The sequence below is a fragment of the Poromitra crassiceps genome (assembly GCF_964638095.1).
Source record: "Poromitra crassiceps genome assembly, chromosome: 15".
Classification (NCBI taxonomy): domain Eukaryota; kingdom Metazoa; phylum Chordata; class Actinopteri; order Beryciformes; family Melamphaidae; genus Poromitra; species Poromitra crassiceps.
Window position 1 is genome coordinate 15,375,913 of NC_139634.1, and position 15,824 is coordinate 15,391,736.

A 15,824-nucleotide genomic window follows, 5' to 3' on the forward strand; every position below is an offset into this window, starting at 1 on the left:
TGACTGGAGCGTTGTCGTTCTGATCCAGAATGAACACGTTCACTGTGACGTTGCTGCTTAGTGATGGACTTCCAGAGTCTGAAGCAACAACTTGGAACTGGAATGTTTTCACAGTTTCAAAGTCAAAGCTTTTGAGTGCCAATATCTCTCCATTTTCAGAGTTGATACTCAGAAAGGAGGCAAGATTGTTGTCTTCACTTCTATCTCTCACAATGTGATATGAAACAAAAGAATTATCGCCTTCGTCAAAATCATACGCTTTTACTGAAAATACAGAAGCTCCTGGAGCATTATTCTCAATAACATAGAAAGTATAGGGGCTCAGGGAAAACTGTGGACTATTATCATTTACATCTGATACAACCACACTTATTGTCCTATGAGAGGACAGTGGTTGGTCACCAGCATCTTTAGCAACTATTGTAACATCATACTTAGTTTGATGCTCTCTATCCAGCAGAGATTTGGTGACAACAGAATACATATTTTCTTGTAAAGATGGCGTTAATGTGAAAGGTACATCCTCACTTATAAAAGAGATAATTTTCCCATTCAAACCAGAGTCAAAATCATTTACACTTATCAATGCTACTGTCGTTCCAGGTTTGGAGTCCTCAGGAATTGCATTTGAAAGGGATGTCACCTCAATCTCAGGAGTATTGTCGTTCAGGTCCACTATTTTTATTATCACACTTTTATCTGCTGTCATTGGGGCCGCCCCCTTATCAGAAGCTTTAATATCAATTTGATACCTGTCTTTTACTTCATAATCGATCAATCCCTTAACTATGATTTCACCAGTATTGGCGTCTACCTCAAAAAGTTTGCGTATTTTATTATTGACATTATTGCCGAACGAATAGACGACTTCCCCGTTTAAACCGTCATCTAAATCTGTGGCATTTACTTGCATAACAGTTGTGCCAATCGGTGAATTCTCGTTGAGCGTTGCAGAATACGAGTCTTTGGTAAAAACAGGCATATTGTCATTTACATCCAAAACATCAACGATAATGTTTATGGTTCCTGACCGCGCGGGCTTTCCTCCATCAACGGCTGTCAGCAGTAGTATATGACGTATTGCAGTTTCTTTGTCCAGCGGTTTATGTAAATGCAAAAATGGGATTTTTCCATCCTCTCCTCTATCGTTGACCTCGAGACGAAAATGGTCATTGTGGCTGAGTTTATATTGTTGAATAGAATACATGTCACTGTCTGGGTCACGGGCGCCTTGCAGTTGGAATCGTGCCCCTGGTAAAGCAGATTCAAATATCTCTAAGTGCGTCTCGTTTTCGGGGAAGCTAGGAGAGTGGTCGTTTACATCTAAAACCTCCACGGTGACATAATGCACCTCTAACGGGTTATCTAGCAGGGTCTTCAGGTTGATCAGGCACGTACTGCTCCGTTCACATATCTCTTCTCTGTCTATTTTTCGGTTCACATGCAACATGCCATCATTTTGATTCAGCTGAACCAGGGGTTCGGTCGATCCAGAAACGATACGAAATCCTCTAGCACTCAAAGCACTTAGGTCCAGCCCCAAGTCTTTAGCTATATTCCCAACCACAGCACCCTCCGTGAGCTCTTCGGGAATAGAATATCGTATCTGTGCCGAAGTAAGATTCCAAGTAAGAACCAACGAAGCCATGAGGGCGATCAGTCGCTCCAGCCAGGCTGCGCGTCCCCGTCGTCCAGCCATATTGGATTTCAAAGATAAAATAAAATAAAATAAAATCCGTGGAATTTAAATAGTAAACGTGAGCTCAGGCATCGTGATGAAAAAAAACTGTTAACCTAAAGACATGGCACCCGAGATAGAGTTAGATAGTAGGCTACCATCCTCCTAAACCACAAATGCGAAATAACGCACGAATAACTGAGGGGCGGGCATACTGAAGCCCTATAGGGGCGTTATTGTACATGTGCACTGACACCTTACGATCTGACGTTACAATGCAGGTAAAAAAAAATCGCGCATAACCGTTCTACATTGATTGAATCGTTTATATTGTTTGACGAGGATGCATGCACACAATGATTCTTTACCGAAATCAGCACTAGTGGATTGGACAGCGACCACTATGAATCTTGATGGAAAACGTACAACCTAAAACAAATTAACTAGTTCCATATATTAGCAGTTTCCACAAACAATATCAACGTAGACAAAGAAGTAATTTCCTTACCTACATACAGTACTTCATATATTTCTGTCATACATCTGCACTTTGCAAACAAGCCATTTGAACAGGTTTCAGCACCAATGAGAGTGACAGCTCTGCATTCAGAGGTTTTTCAAAACAAAGTGTTAACGATCAATCAAAGACTGTTAATATTGTTGTTGTTATTGATGATGATGTTGTTGTTGTTGTTGTTGTTACTATTATATTGTTATTGTTGTTATTGTTGTTATTATTATTATTATTATTATTATTATTATTATTATTATTATTATTATTATTATTATTATTTCTGCTACTGTTGTTGTTGTTGTTGTTGTTGTTGTTGTTGTTGTTGTTGTTGTTGTTGTTGTTGTTGTTGTTGTTGTTGTTGTTGTTGTTGTTGTTGTTGTCGTCGTCGTCGTCGTCGTCGTCGTCTTATTGAAATAAGTGCATCAAGCCAGCCAGGGCCCGAGTTACAGCGACAAAGCGGGAAAGAGATTTACAAGCGACAGACGCAATCATTGAATAAAGGATGAATGATAAAATTAGCATCTGACATCATGAAGCTGATACTCAAACTGCTGAATTTAGTACTAATATGGATATCCCAACTATTGTGACACAAAGGAACTTTGTATCACTCTCTGTGAACTAGTTCCATAGATTAGCAGTTTCCAAACAATATCACCGTAGACAAACAAGTAATTTCCATACAGTAAGGCAAAGTGATGTCACGTTTGCATCGCGCTCTGTAGCAGATAGGACAAGGCACCGTGTGCGACCCTCTTGCGATATCAGCACCATGGACAGCAGTTGAATAGATCAAGCAAATGTACAAAGAAGCCAGAGAACTTTTACATAAAACAACCGCCAGCAACATTGAATAAAATGAATGTTCATCAACACCATGAGGTTCTCTGTGAACCGCGTTTCGGAAAGCACAATTTGGCAATATGTGACACTGTGGGAACCTAAATGCGTAATAACTAAATAAACAAACAAACAAACACACGTAAATAAATACATAAATAAATACATAGATAACTACATAAATAACTACATCAATAAATAAATAAATCAATAAATCAATCAATAAATCAATCAATCAATCAATAAATAAATAAATAAATAAATAAATAAATAAATAAATAAATAAATAAATAAATAAATACAACTACAGAGAGCGTTTAATTGTTCTTACCTCAGAAGCCCTCCTCCTATCAGGTGCCACAAGAGTATTCCCATTGCTTCCTGGGACTATAGTAGAGCCTATACTCATCCTGGGTCCAACTAACATGTATCGTCTGTCTCCAGATCTGTACTGGATGCTGTGACACAGTGTCCCGTCATAATTTGGGTCTTGTAAATACTTGGAGGAATATTCTGTGGGTTTGGAGCACTGCATGACAATCAACACGATGATACTGATGAGAAAAAGTGTTGAAACTGAGCCCAAAGTTATCATCAGATAGAAAGTCACACTGTTATCCTCAGAATCTTGTGTTGCACTTTTAACATCAGAAGCTGCAAAAGCCTCTTTGGGCTCCACAGCCTTGATAATCACAGTAGCTGTTGCTGAGAGTGAAACGTTCCCATTGTCTTTTACCAGTATGACCAGTTTATGCTCAGCTTCGTCTGTCTCTGTGAATGAGCGAAGTGTTCTTATCTGTCCTGTATAGCGGTCCAAAGCAAAGAGACTGTGGTCAGTCACTTCCTGCAGTGAAAATAATAACCAGCCGTTATATCCTATATCAGCGTCATAGGCTCTCACTTTAGTCACCAAATGCCCTGCGTTCACATTGCGGGGAATCTCCTCCACACCTTCAGCAGAACCGTTAGCGCTGACTGGATACAAGATGACTGGAGCGTTGTCGTTCTGATCCAGAATGAACACATTCACTGTGACGTTGCTGCTTAGTGATGGGGTTCCAGAGTCTGAGGCAACAACTTGGAAGTGGAATGTTTTCAGTGTTTCAAAGTCAAAACCTTTTAGCGCCAAAATATCCCCATTTTCAGAATTGATGTTGAGAAATGAAGTCAGTCGGTTATATTCACCTACATCTCTCAAAATGTGATATGAAATAAGAGCATTATCACTCTCATCACGATCAAATGCCCTCACAGAAAATACTGAAGCTCCCGGGGCATTATTCTCAGTGACATAATATGTGTAGGGGCTCAGTAAAAACTCTGGACTGTTGTCATTCACATCTGATACCACGACGCTTATTGTCTTTTTAGATGATAACGACGGCTGACCAGCGTCCTTTGCAACTATTGTTAGGACATACTGGGGCTGTTTCTCTCTATCCAGAAGCGACTTTGTTACTAATGAATACATATTGTCTTGTAAGGAGGGTGATAAAGTGAAAGGAACATCCTCGGCTACAGAGCAAATAACTTTTCCATTGAGTCCAGAGTCCAAATCACTTATACTAATATGTGCAACTGTGGTGCCAGGTCTGGAATCTTCAGGGATGGAGCTGGAAAATGAAGTAACCTCAATCTCAGGCGCATTGTCATTTACATCAACTATCTTGATAATCACGCTTTTTTCTGTGGTTAGAGGAGGAATACCTTTATCAGATGCTTGAATTTCAATTTCATATTTGTCCTTGTTCTCATAATCTATAAGATCTTTCACAATGATCTCACCTGTTGATGAGTTTATTTCAAAAAGCTTGAATAATCTATGACTCACACTGTTTCCAAACGAGTAGATCACATCTCCGTTTGAGCCATCATCCAAATCAGTTGCATTCACTTGTATGACTGTGGTGCCTACTGGGGAATTTTCATCGAGCATCACAGAGTAAGCATCTTTAGAGAAAATGGGCATGTTATCGTTAACATCCAATACATCGACTCGAATATTCATGTCACCAGATTTAGGGGGTTTCCCCCCATCCAACGCTGTCAACACCAATGAGTGGCTTCTCGCAGCTTCCCTATCCAAGGATTTTTGCAAAACTAATATTGGTATTTTACCATCTTCTCCCTTATCCTTAATTTCCAAGCGGAAGTGATCATTGTGGCTAAGCTTATACTGCTGAACGGAGAAATGACCACCGTCTAGATCACGTGAGGCTTGTAGCTGAAAGCGTGCTCCGGGTAACATGGACTCTGAAATCTCTAACCTTTTCTCTTTCTCTGGGAAGCTAGGGGAGTGGTCATTTACATCCAGCACCTCCACACCAACATAATGGACCTCCAGTGGGTTTTCCAGCACGGTTTTTAGATTAATTAAACACGTACTGCTCCGCTCACATACCTCTTCCCTGTCAATCTTTCGGCTCACATACAATATGCCATCATTCTGATTCACATGGAAAAGGGGATCCGTACTAGAAACAATCCGATACTTCCTATCCTTCAGTGTGCTCTTATCTAATCCCAGGTCTTTTGCAATATTCCCAACGACAGTTCCTTCATTAACTTCCTCGGAGATGGAATATCTGATCTGCGCCGAGGCAACACTCCACAGAAGCAAGGCAACCATGAAGGCGACCCACCGTCGTCTCGCCCTCTGTGCCTCGCTTCCTCTTTGTTCCATGGTTCAAATTAAATTCTTAATAATCCTTCACCAGAACAACAACTGCGTTAGGGACGATATCCAACACATCCATTAATGCAAATGTCCATTCTCTTCCCAAAATGTTCGCAATGCAAGCACATTTAAAGTGTCAGCTGTAAAGTCACAAACGATTCTGCCAATGTCTAAGTAATAATAGCTAAGGGGGTGGAGCCAAAATCCAATGACGAAAAGCTCATGTGAAGCCGTTATTTTTTCAAGTATACAATGACACCATGCGTTCTGGTTCTTTATTGCAAGAAATTCTAACGGCACAGCCGATTATTTTAATGGTATTGTGTTTATCTTCCCCATCTGTACCCAGCGATTGTCGAGTGGTCAATTCCTCAGTGTGGCCTTATGTAACACTGCTGGTCTATGATCCAATCGCGCCTGAAGTCTTTCCTATCTCTCACCACGCTGCTCCTATTTGTTTTCCAGTTCCCAGTAAATAAAAAAAAGTACAGGTGAGCACTGCCCACTTTACTTAAAAAAGAAATCCAACCTAATCTTCTGAATGAAAATGGGGGGGGGGGGGGTGGTATCACAATGTTTACGCATTTTAAAAACGTGTACTGTTTACTTTGTGTATATGCCACAATATAAATTTGTATGACTGAAAACAGTGTAAGGTAACTGCATAGAAATTAGTTGCTTGACCATGTTTTACAATGAAAGAAAATGGCAAATAAAACAGTAAAAACAGTAAAAACGACAGTAAAACATTTCAGCACCATGGACAGCGAATACTACCAACTGCCAATCGCTATACCCCGCAGTTTCAGTGTAAGGTAGCCTTATTAGTTGATTTACCACGTTTTGCAGTTAATGAAAACATAACTGCAAATGACAGGGAATCAGCACCATGGACAGCAAACACCACCATCTGCAAATCGGTCTACACTGCAGTTAGCTAACTCCATACTGTGTGGGAACGCCCACAAAATGTTATATGGTTGGCGCTGCGAATGGGGTAAACCCCCCTGTATCTCAATGACTCACCAAAGGACGCTACTGCGGCTCTACACTACAGGATTGGGGATTCTAAACCAGGTATGGACTGGTCTGTTCAGATGTGCGTTTAATGCGGGGGTTGAATCCCCGATCCTGTCTGCCTGGGCTGGGCTAACAGCTAAATGCTAACTATGCTGAATGGGTAGAACAGGGGATTTACCCCACCCTGACCACACCCCCAGCCAGCTACCCCAGCATCTATGACGAGACACAGACTGTGTATATTAGTTGTTTGTCCATGTTTTACAATTAATGAAACCATAACGGCAAACGAGAGGAAGACATTTCAGCACCATGTACAGCGAATATCAAGTACAAATCGATCTATCTCAATTTGGTGACTGCGTTAACTTTAACATTTCCAACTCAATGTGAATAACCAATTAACCAGCTGAAACATCCTTTTGGCTCCACTTCTGCCCCGTACTGTATAGGCTTACTGGCATGGTACATTATTTAAATGTTTTCGATAGGCCTATTTCAGTAGGGTTTGGGGACAGTAAACGTGTTCTGCTATCGATTACCAGCTCGCTTTCAAAGAGTACTCATCGAGCAGCATCGATACATGGTCAATGGTCAATGGTCAGTTACAGCCAAACAAACGGAAGTGGAAAGTCGGGTAACGTTGAGACAAAGACAAAACAAAGAAACCATGGAAAACTAGAAAGATCGCGGGGAAATATGCAGCAGCGTTTAATTTCGGCTGCAAGGATGTGCACAAAAAGATCAATAGGATAGCCTACTGATCCTGCTCCTATATTGTGCAGTGGAAAATTGACAAATCATCAAAGCAAGAACTTGGACTTTCAATCAAAACATCTTACCTCTCCAGATGCACGCCTCCTGTCTGGGGCCACTAGAGTATTCCCATTGCTGCCTGGGACTATAGTAGAGCCTATACTCATCCTGGGTCCAACTAACATGTATCTTCTGTCTCCAGATCTGTACTGGATGCTGTGACACAGTGTCCCGTCATAATTTGGGTCTTGTAAATACTTGGATGAATAGTCTGTGGGTTTGGAGCACTGCATTACAATCAACACGATGATACTGATGAGAAAAAGTGTTGAAACTGAGCCCAAAGTTATCATCAGATAGAAAGTCACATTGTTATCCTCAGAATCTTGTGTTGCACTTTTAACATCAGAAGCAGCAAAAGCCTCTTTGGGCTCCACAGCCTTGATAATCACAGTAGCTGTTGCTGAGAGTGAAACGTTCCCATTGTCTTTTACCAGTATGACCAGTTTATGCTCAGCCTCGTCTGTCTCTGTGAATGAGCGAAGTGTTCTTATCTGTCCTGTATAGCGGTCCAAAGCAAAGAGACTGTGGTCAGTCACTTCCTGCAGTGAAAATAATAACCAGCCGTTATATCCTATATCAGCGTCATAGGCTCTCACTTTAGTCACCAAATGCCCTGCGTTCACATTGCGGGGAATCTCCTCCACACCTTCAGCAGAACCGTTAGCGCTGACTGGATACAAGATGACTGGAGCGTTGTCGTTCTGATCCAGAATGAACACATTCACTGTGACGTTGCTGCTTAGTGATGGGGTTCCAGAGTCTGAGGCAACAACTTGGAAGTGGAATGTTTTCAGTGTTTCAAAGTCAAAACCTTTTAGCGCCAAAATATCCCCATTTTCAGAATTGATGTTGAGAAATGAAGTCAGTCGGTTATATTCACCTACATCTCTCAAAATGTGATATGAAATAAGAGCATTATCACTCTCATCACGATCAAAGGCCCTCACAGAAAATACTGAAGCTCCCGGGGCATTATTCTCAGTGACATAATATGTGTAGGGGCTCAGTAAAAACTCTGGACTGTTGTCATTCACATCTGATACCACAACGCTTATTGTCTTTTTAGATGATAACGGCGGTTGGCCAGCGTCCTTTGCAACTATTGTTAGGACATACTGGGGCTGTTTCTCTCTATCCAGAGGCGACTTTGTTACTAATGAATACATATTGTCTTGTAAGGAGGGTGATAAAGCGAAAGGAACATCCTCGGCTACAGAGCAAATAACTTTTCCATTGAGTCCAGAGTCCAAATCATTTACACTAATATGTGCAACTGTGGTGCCAGGTCTGGAGTCTTCAGGGATGGAGCTGGAAAATGAAGTAACCTCAATCTCAGGCGCATTGTCATTTACATCAACTATCTTGATAATCACGCTTTTTTCTGTGGTTAGAGGAGGAATACCTTCATCAGATGCTTGAATTTCAATTTCATATTTGTCCTTGTTCTCATAATCTATAAGATCTTTCACAATGATCTCACCTGTTGATGAGTTTATTTCAAAAAGCTTGAATAATCTATGACTCACACTGTTTCCAAACGAGTAGATCACATCTCCGTTTGAGCCATCATCCAAATCAGTTGCATTCACTTGTATGACTGTGGTGCCTACTGGGGAATTTTCATCGAGCATCACAGAGTAAGCATCTTTAGAGAAAATGGGCATGTTATCGTTAACATCCAATACATCGACTCGAATATTCATGTCACCAGATTTAGGGGGTTTCCCCCCATCCAACGCTGTCAACACCAATGAGTGGCTTCTCGCAGCTTCCCTATCCAAGGATTTTTGCAAAACTAATATTGGTATTTTACCATCTTCTCCCTTATCCTTAATTTCCAAGCGGAAGTGGTCATTGTGGCTAAGCTTATACTGCTGAACGGAGAAATGACCACCGTCTAGATCACGTGAGGCTTGTAGCTGAAAGCGTGCTCCGGGTAACATGGACTCTGAAATCTCTAACCTTTTCTCTTTCTCTGGGAAGCTAGGGGAGTGGTCATTTACATCCAGCACCTCCACACCAACATAATGGACCTCCAGTGGGTTTTCCAGCACGGTTTTTAGATTAATTAAACACGTACTGCTCCGCTCACATACCTCTTCCCTGTCAATCTTTCGGCTCACATACAAGATGCCATCGTTCTGATTCACATGGAAAAGGGGATCCGTACTAGAAACAATCCGATACTTCCTATCCTTCAGTGTGCTCTTATCTAATCCCAGGTCTTTTGCAATATTCCCAACGACAGTTCCTTCATTAACTTCCTCGGAGATGGAATATCTGATCTGCGCCGAGGCAACACTCCACAAAAGCAAGGCGACCATGAAGGCGACCCACCGTCGTCTCGCCCTCTGTGCCTCGCTTCCTCTTTGTTCCATGGTTAAAATTAAATTCTTAATAATCCTTCACCAGAACAACAACTGCGTTAGGGACGATATCCAACACATCCATTAATGCAAATGTCCATTCTCTTCCCAAAATGTTCGCAATGCAGGCACATTTAAACTGTCAGCTGTAAAGTCACAAACGATTCTGCCAATGTCTAAGCAATAATAGCTACCGTTAAGGGGGTGGAGCCAAAATCCAATGACGAAAAGCTCATTTAAAGCCATTATTTTTTCAAGTATACAATGACACCATGCGTTCTGATTCTTTATTGCAAGAAATTCTAACGGCACAGCCGATTATTTTAATGGTATTGTGTTTATCTTCCCCATCTGTAGGCTACTCAGCGATTGTCGAGTGGTCAATTCCTCCTTGTAGCCTTATGTAACACTGCTGGTCTATGATCCAATCGCGCCAGAAGTCTTTCCTATCTCTCACCACGCTGCTCCTATTTGTTTTCCAGTTCCCAGTAAATAAAAAAGTACAGGTGAGCACTGCCCACTTTCCTTAAAAAAGAAATCCAACCTAATCTTCTGAATGAAAATGGGGGGGGGGGGGGGGGGGTATCACAATGTTTACGCATCTTAAAAACGTGTACTGTTTACTTTGTGTATATGCCACAATATAAATTTGTATGACTGAAAACAGTGTAAGGTAACTGCATAGAAATTAGTTGCTTGAGCATGTTTTACAATTAAAGAAAATGGCAAATAAAACTGTAAAAACAGTAAAAACGACAGTAAAACATTTCAGGGACAGCACCATGGACAGTGAATACTACCAACTGCCAATCGCTATACCCCGCAGTTTCAGTGTAAGGTAGCCTTATTAGTTGATTGACCACGTTTTGCAGTTAATTAAAACATAACTGCAAATGACAGGGAATCAGCACCATGGACAGCAAACACCACCATCTGCAAATCGGTCTACACTGCATGGTAACTGCAGTGTGGGAACGCCCACAAAATGTTATATGGTTGGCGCGCGAGTGGGGTAAACCCCCCTGTATCTCAATGGACGGTGCTGCGGCTGTACACTACAGGATTGGGGATTCTAAAGCAGGTATGGACTGGTCTGTTCAGATGTCCGTTTAATGCGGGGGTTGAATCCCCGATCCTGTCTGCCTGGGCTGGGCTAACAGCTAAATGCTAACTATGCTGAATGGGTAGAACAGGGGATTTACCCCACCCTGACCACACCCCCAGCCAGCTACCCCAGCGTCTGTGACGAGACACAGACTGTGTATATTAGTTGTTTGGCCATGTTTTACAATTAATGAAACCATAACGGCAAACGAGAAGACATTTCAGCACCATGGACAGCGAACACCAAGTACAAACCGGTCTATCTCAATTTGGTGACAGCGTTAACTTTAACATTTCCAACTCAATGTGAACAACCACCACCAGCTGAAACATCATTTTGTCTCCACTTCTGCCCCGTAGCCTACTGTATAGGCTTACTGGCATGGTACATTATTTAAATGTTTTCGATAGGCCTATTTGTTCGCTGTTCAGTATAGTTTGGGGACAGTAAACGCGTTCTGCTATCGATTACCACCTCGCTTTCAAAGAGTACTGACTGTCATCATCGAGCAGGTGACGCTCCATCGATACATATGGTCAACGGTCAGTTAGAGCCAAGAAACGGAAGTGGAAAGTCGGGTAACGTTGAGACAAATGCAAAACAAATAAACCATTGAAAACTAGAAAGATCAGCAATGCGGGGAAATAAGCAGCAGCGTTTAATTTCGGCTGCGAGGAATGTGCACAAAAATATCAATAGGATACTGATTCTGCTCCTATTGTGCAGTGGAGAATTGATAAATCATCAAAGCAAGAACTATGCACTTTCAATCAAAACAGCTTACCTCTCCAGATGCCCGCCTCCTGTCTGGGGCCACTAGAGTATTCCCATTGCTGCCTGGGACTATAGTAGAGCCTATACTCATCCTGGGTCCAACCAACATGTACCGTCTGTCTCCAGATCTGTACTGGATGCTGTGGCACAGTGTCCCGTCATAATTTGGGTCTTGTAAATACTTGGAGGAATAGTCTGTGGGTTTGGAGCACTGCATTACAATCAACACGATGATACTGATGAGAAAAAGTGCTGAAACTGAGCCCAGAGTTATCATCAGATAAAATGTCACATTGTTCTCCTCGTCATCTTTTGTTGCACTTTTAACATCAGAAGCAGCAAAAGCCTCTTTGGGCTCCACAGCCTTGAAAATCACAGTAGCTGTTGCTGAGAGTGAAACGTTCCCATTGTCTTTTACCAGTATGACCAGTTTATGCTCAGCTTCGTCTGTCTCTGTGAATGAGCGAAGTGTTCTTATCTGTCCTGTATAGCGGTCCAAAGCAAAGAGACTGTGGTCAGTCACTTCCTGCAGTGAAAATAATAACCAGCCGTTATATCCTATATCAGCGTCATAGGCTCTCACTTTAGTCACCAAATGTCCTGCGTTCACATTGCGGGGAATCTCCTCCACACCTTCAGCAGAACCGTTAGTGCTGACTGGATACAAGATGACTGGAGCGTTGTCGTTCTGATCCAGAATGAACACGTTCACTGTGACGTTGCTGCTTAGTGATGGGGTTCCAGAGTCTGAGGCAACAACTTGGAAGTGGAATGTTTTCAGTGTTTCAAAGTCAAAACCTTTTAGCGCCAAAATATTCCCATTTTCAGAATTGATGTTGAGAAATGAAGTCAGTCGGTTATATTCACCTACATCTCTCAAAATGCGATATGAAATAAGAGCATTGTCACTCTCATCACGATCAAAGGCCCTCACAGAAAATACTGAAGCTCCCGGGGCATTATTCTCAGTGACATAATATGTGTAGGGGCTCTGTAAAAACTCTGGACTGTTGTCATTCACATCTGATACCATGACGCTTATTGTCTTTTTAGATGATAATGGCGGCTGACCAGCGTCCTTTGCAACTATTGTTAGGACATACTGGGGCTGTTTCTCTCTATCCAGAAGCGACTTTGTTACTAGTGAATACATATTGTCTTGTAAGGAGGGTGATAAAGTGAAAGGAACATCCTCGGCTACAGAGCAAATAACTTTTCCATTGAGTCCAGAGTCCAAATCACTTATACTAATATGTGCAACTGTGGTGCCAGGTCTGGAATCTTCAGGGATGGAGCTGGAAAATGAAGTAACCTCAATCTCAGGCGCATTGTCATTCACGTCAACTATCTTGATAATGACGCTTTTTTCTGTGGTTAGAGGAGGGAGACCTTTATCAGATGCTTGAATTTCAATTTCATATTTGTCCTTGTTCTCATAATCTATAAGATCTTTCACAATTATCTCACCTGTTGATGAGTTTATTTCAAAAAGTTTGAATAATCTCTGATTCACACCGTTTCCAAACGAGTAAACTACATCTCCGTTTGGCCCATCATCCAGGTCAGTTGCATTTACTTGTATGACTGTAGTGCCTACTGGAGCATTTTCATCGAGCATCACAGAGTAAACATCTTTTGAGAAAATGGGCGCATTATCGTTAACATCCAATACATCGACTCGAATAGTCATGTGACCAGATTTTGGAGGTTTTCCCCCATCCAATGCCGTCAAAACTAGTGAGTGACTTCTCACAGCCTCCCTATCTAAGGATTTTTGTAAGACCAATATTGGTATTTTGCCATCTTCTCCCTTATCCTTAATTTCCAAACGGAAGTGATCATTATGACTAAGTTTATACTGCTGAATGGAGAAATGGCCAGCGTCTGGATCACGCGAAGCTTGTAACTGAAAGCGTGTTCCAGGCAATGCGGACTCATAAATGTCCAATCGTTTCTCTTTCTCTGGAAAACTGGGGGAATGGTCATTCACATCCAGCACCTCCACCCCAACGTAATGGACCTCCAGTGGGTTTTCCAGCACGGTTTTCAGATTAATCAAACACGTACTGCTCCGCTCACAGACTTCTTCCCTGTCGATATTGCGGCTCACATACAAGATGCCATCGTTCTGATTCACATGGAAAAGGGGATCCGTACTAGAAACAACCCGATACTTCCTATCCTTCAGTGTGCTCTTATCTAATCCCAGGTCTTTTGCAATATTCCCAACGACAGTTCCTTCATTAACTTCCTCGGAGATGGAATATCTGATCTGCGCTGAGGCCCTACTCCACAAAAGCAAGGCAACCATGAAGGCGACCCACCGTCGTCTCGCCCTCTGTGCCTCGCATCCTCTTTGTTCCATGGTTAAAAATGAAATCGTTAATCCTTAATTCAGCAGACAACTGCGTTACAGTGACATCAGCATCCATACATCCATTAATGCAAATGTATTTCCCTTCCCCAAATGTTCGCAATGCAGGCACGATTGAAGTGACAGCCGAAAAGTCCAGACGATTCTGTGTCTATAATTTTAGCTACCATCAAGGGGGTGGAACCAAAATCCAATGACGAAACGCTCTTGTCACGCCATTATTTTTCAAGCATACAATGACACCATGCGTTCTGATTTTTCATCGCAGGACATTCTAACGGCAAGTTCAAGTTCAAGTTTATTGTCATATACTGGCAACAATGCAAACATCTGTCACCTGCAATGAAAATCTTCTACTCAGCGCTCATATCAACTTCACTGTAAAAACGGAGTATTAAAAGATTAAAAGAGGTATAAAGATAAAATTAAAACATACTTAGAAGTAAGTAAAAAAAACAAGAAACAAGAAGCCCAATTTCACAGCAATTCACAACGACAGAGAGTTTACACACACATTTTTTTAGTGAGCTATAGTGCTATAGTGCAATAGTGATTACGGATTGGGCATACAAGATTCGTTTAATGGTATTGTGTTTATCTTCCCCATGTGCCCAGTCGAGTGGTCAATCCGCCATGTGTAACCCTGCTGGTGCGATCCAATCGCGCCAGAAGTCTACGCTGACCATGTTTGCTTTTCCAATTCCAAGTAAATAGAGGTGCGTGCACTGTCCACTTTTCTTAAACAAAAAACTCCAACCTAATCTTCTGGATGAAGAATTTGGGAAAATGCTATCACAATGTTTGAGAATCTTACAAAAACGAGTGAACGTATTGTCTATTTTGTTGTCCATATATCCTAAGATAAATTTGAATGTATGAAAACTGCATTGGAGTTGTTTGACCATGTTTTACAATTAATGAAAACGTGGCAAATGACGGGAAAACATTTCAGCACCATGGCCAGCGAATAACACCAACTGCAAATCGGTCTACACTGTAGTTACAGTGTAATGTAGATGCATTTAACACATCAGTTTTTTTTACCATGTTTTACAATTCATTGGAGCAGAACGCCAAATGGCGGGCGCAGGAGAACATCTCAGCACGCTGGACAGCAAATATATACCACCACCTGCAAATTGCTCAACACTAGTTCACTGCAATAAATGATAAAATCAGTTGTTTTACCATGTTTTATAATTAGAGCATAACGCCACATGGCAGGAGAAAAGTTCAGCACCATGGACAGGGGAATATCACCACCTGACCTGAAAATCGGTCAAGCTTAATTTGGTCGATGGTGTTAACTTTCACACTTCAAGTCAATCGGACTAAACAATGAACCACCAGCAGCACACGTCATTTTGGCTGATATATATATATATATATATATATATATATATATATATATATATATATATATATATATATATATATATATATATATATATATATATATATATATATATATATATATATATATATATATATATATATATATATATATATATTGCTCTATTGATTTATTGATTTATTAAATACCCAGCTGAAATAAACAAACGGAAAGTCAAGTAAGGTTGAGAGAAAGACGGAAAAACAAAAATAAAGAAACAATGGAAGACGACATAGAAACATTGCAATGGGCAAAATAAGCAGT

The 15,824-nt window shown here is 41.3% G+C and overlaps 1 protein-coding gene and 3 pseudogenes across 4 annotated transcripts in view; all 4 read right to left on the bottom strand.

The window, feature by feature from the left end:
* The window catches only part of LOC310790772 (protocadherin beta-5 pseudogene), a 14,593-nt pseudogene extending 8,878 nt beyond the window's left edge, over nucleotides 1-5,715 (bottom strand). The window contains exon 1 of the transcript in view: nucleotides 3,364-5,715. The product of the transcript in view is annotated as a protocadherin beta-5 pseudogene (transcript). The remainder of the gene's footprint in view (nucleotides 1-3,363) is intronic.
* Nucleotides 1-15,824, bottom strand: part of LOC310790483 (protocadherin alpha-3-like) — a gene marked incomplete at its 5' end in the record, with an annotated part of 213,351 nt that overhangs the window by 139,510 nt on the left and 58,017 nt on the right. The gene's annotated exons all lie outside the window — the stretch shown is intronic.
* Nucleotides 7,554-9,926, bottom strand: LOC310790773 (protocadherin alpha-8 pseudogene; annotated as a pseudogene). The gene has a single exon. The product of its transcript is annotated as a protocadherin alpha-8 pseudogene (transcript).
* LOC310790774 (protocadherin alpha-8 pseudogene) lies at nucleotides 11,786-14,158 on the bottom strand (annotated as a pseudogene). The gene has a single exon. The product of its transcript is annotated as a protocadherin alpha-8 pseudogene (transcript).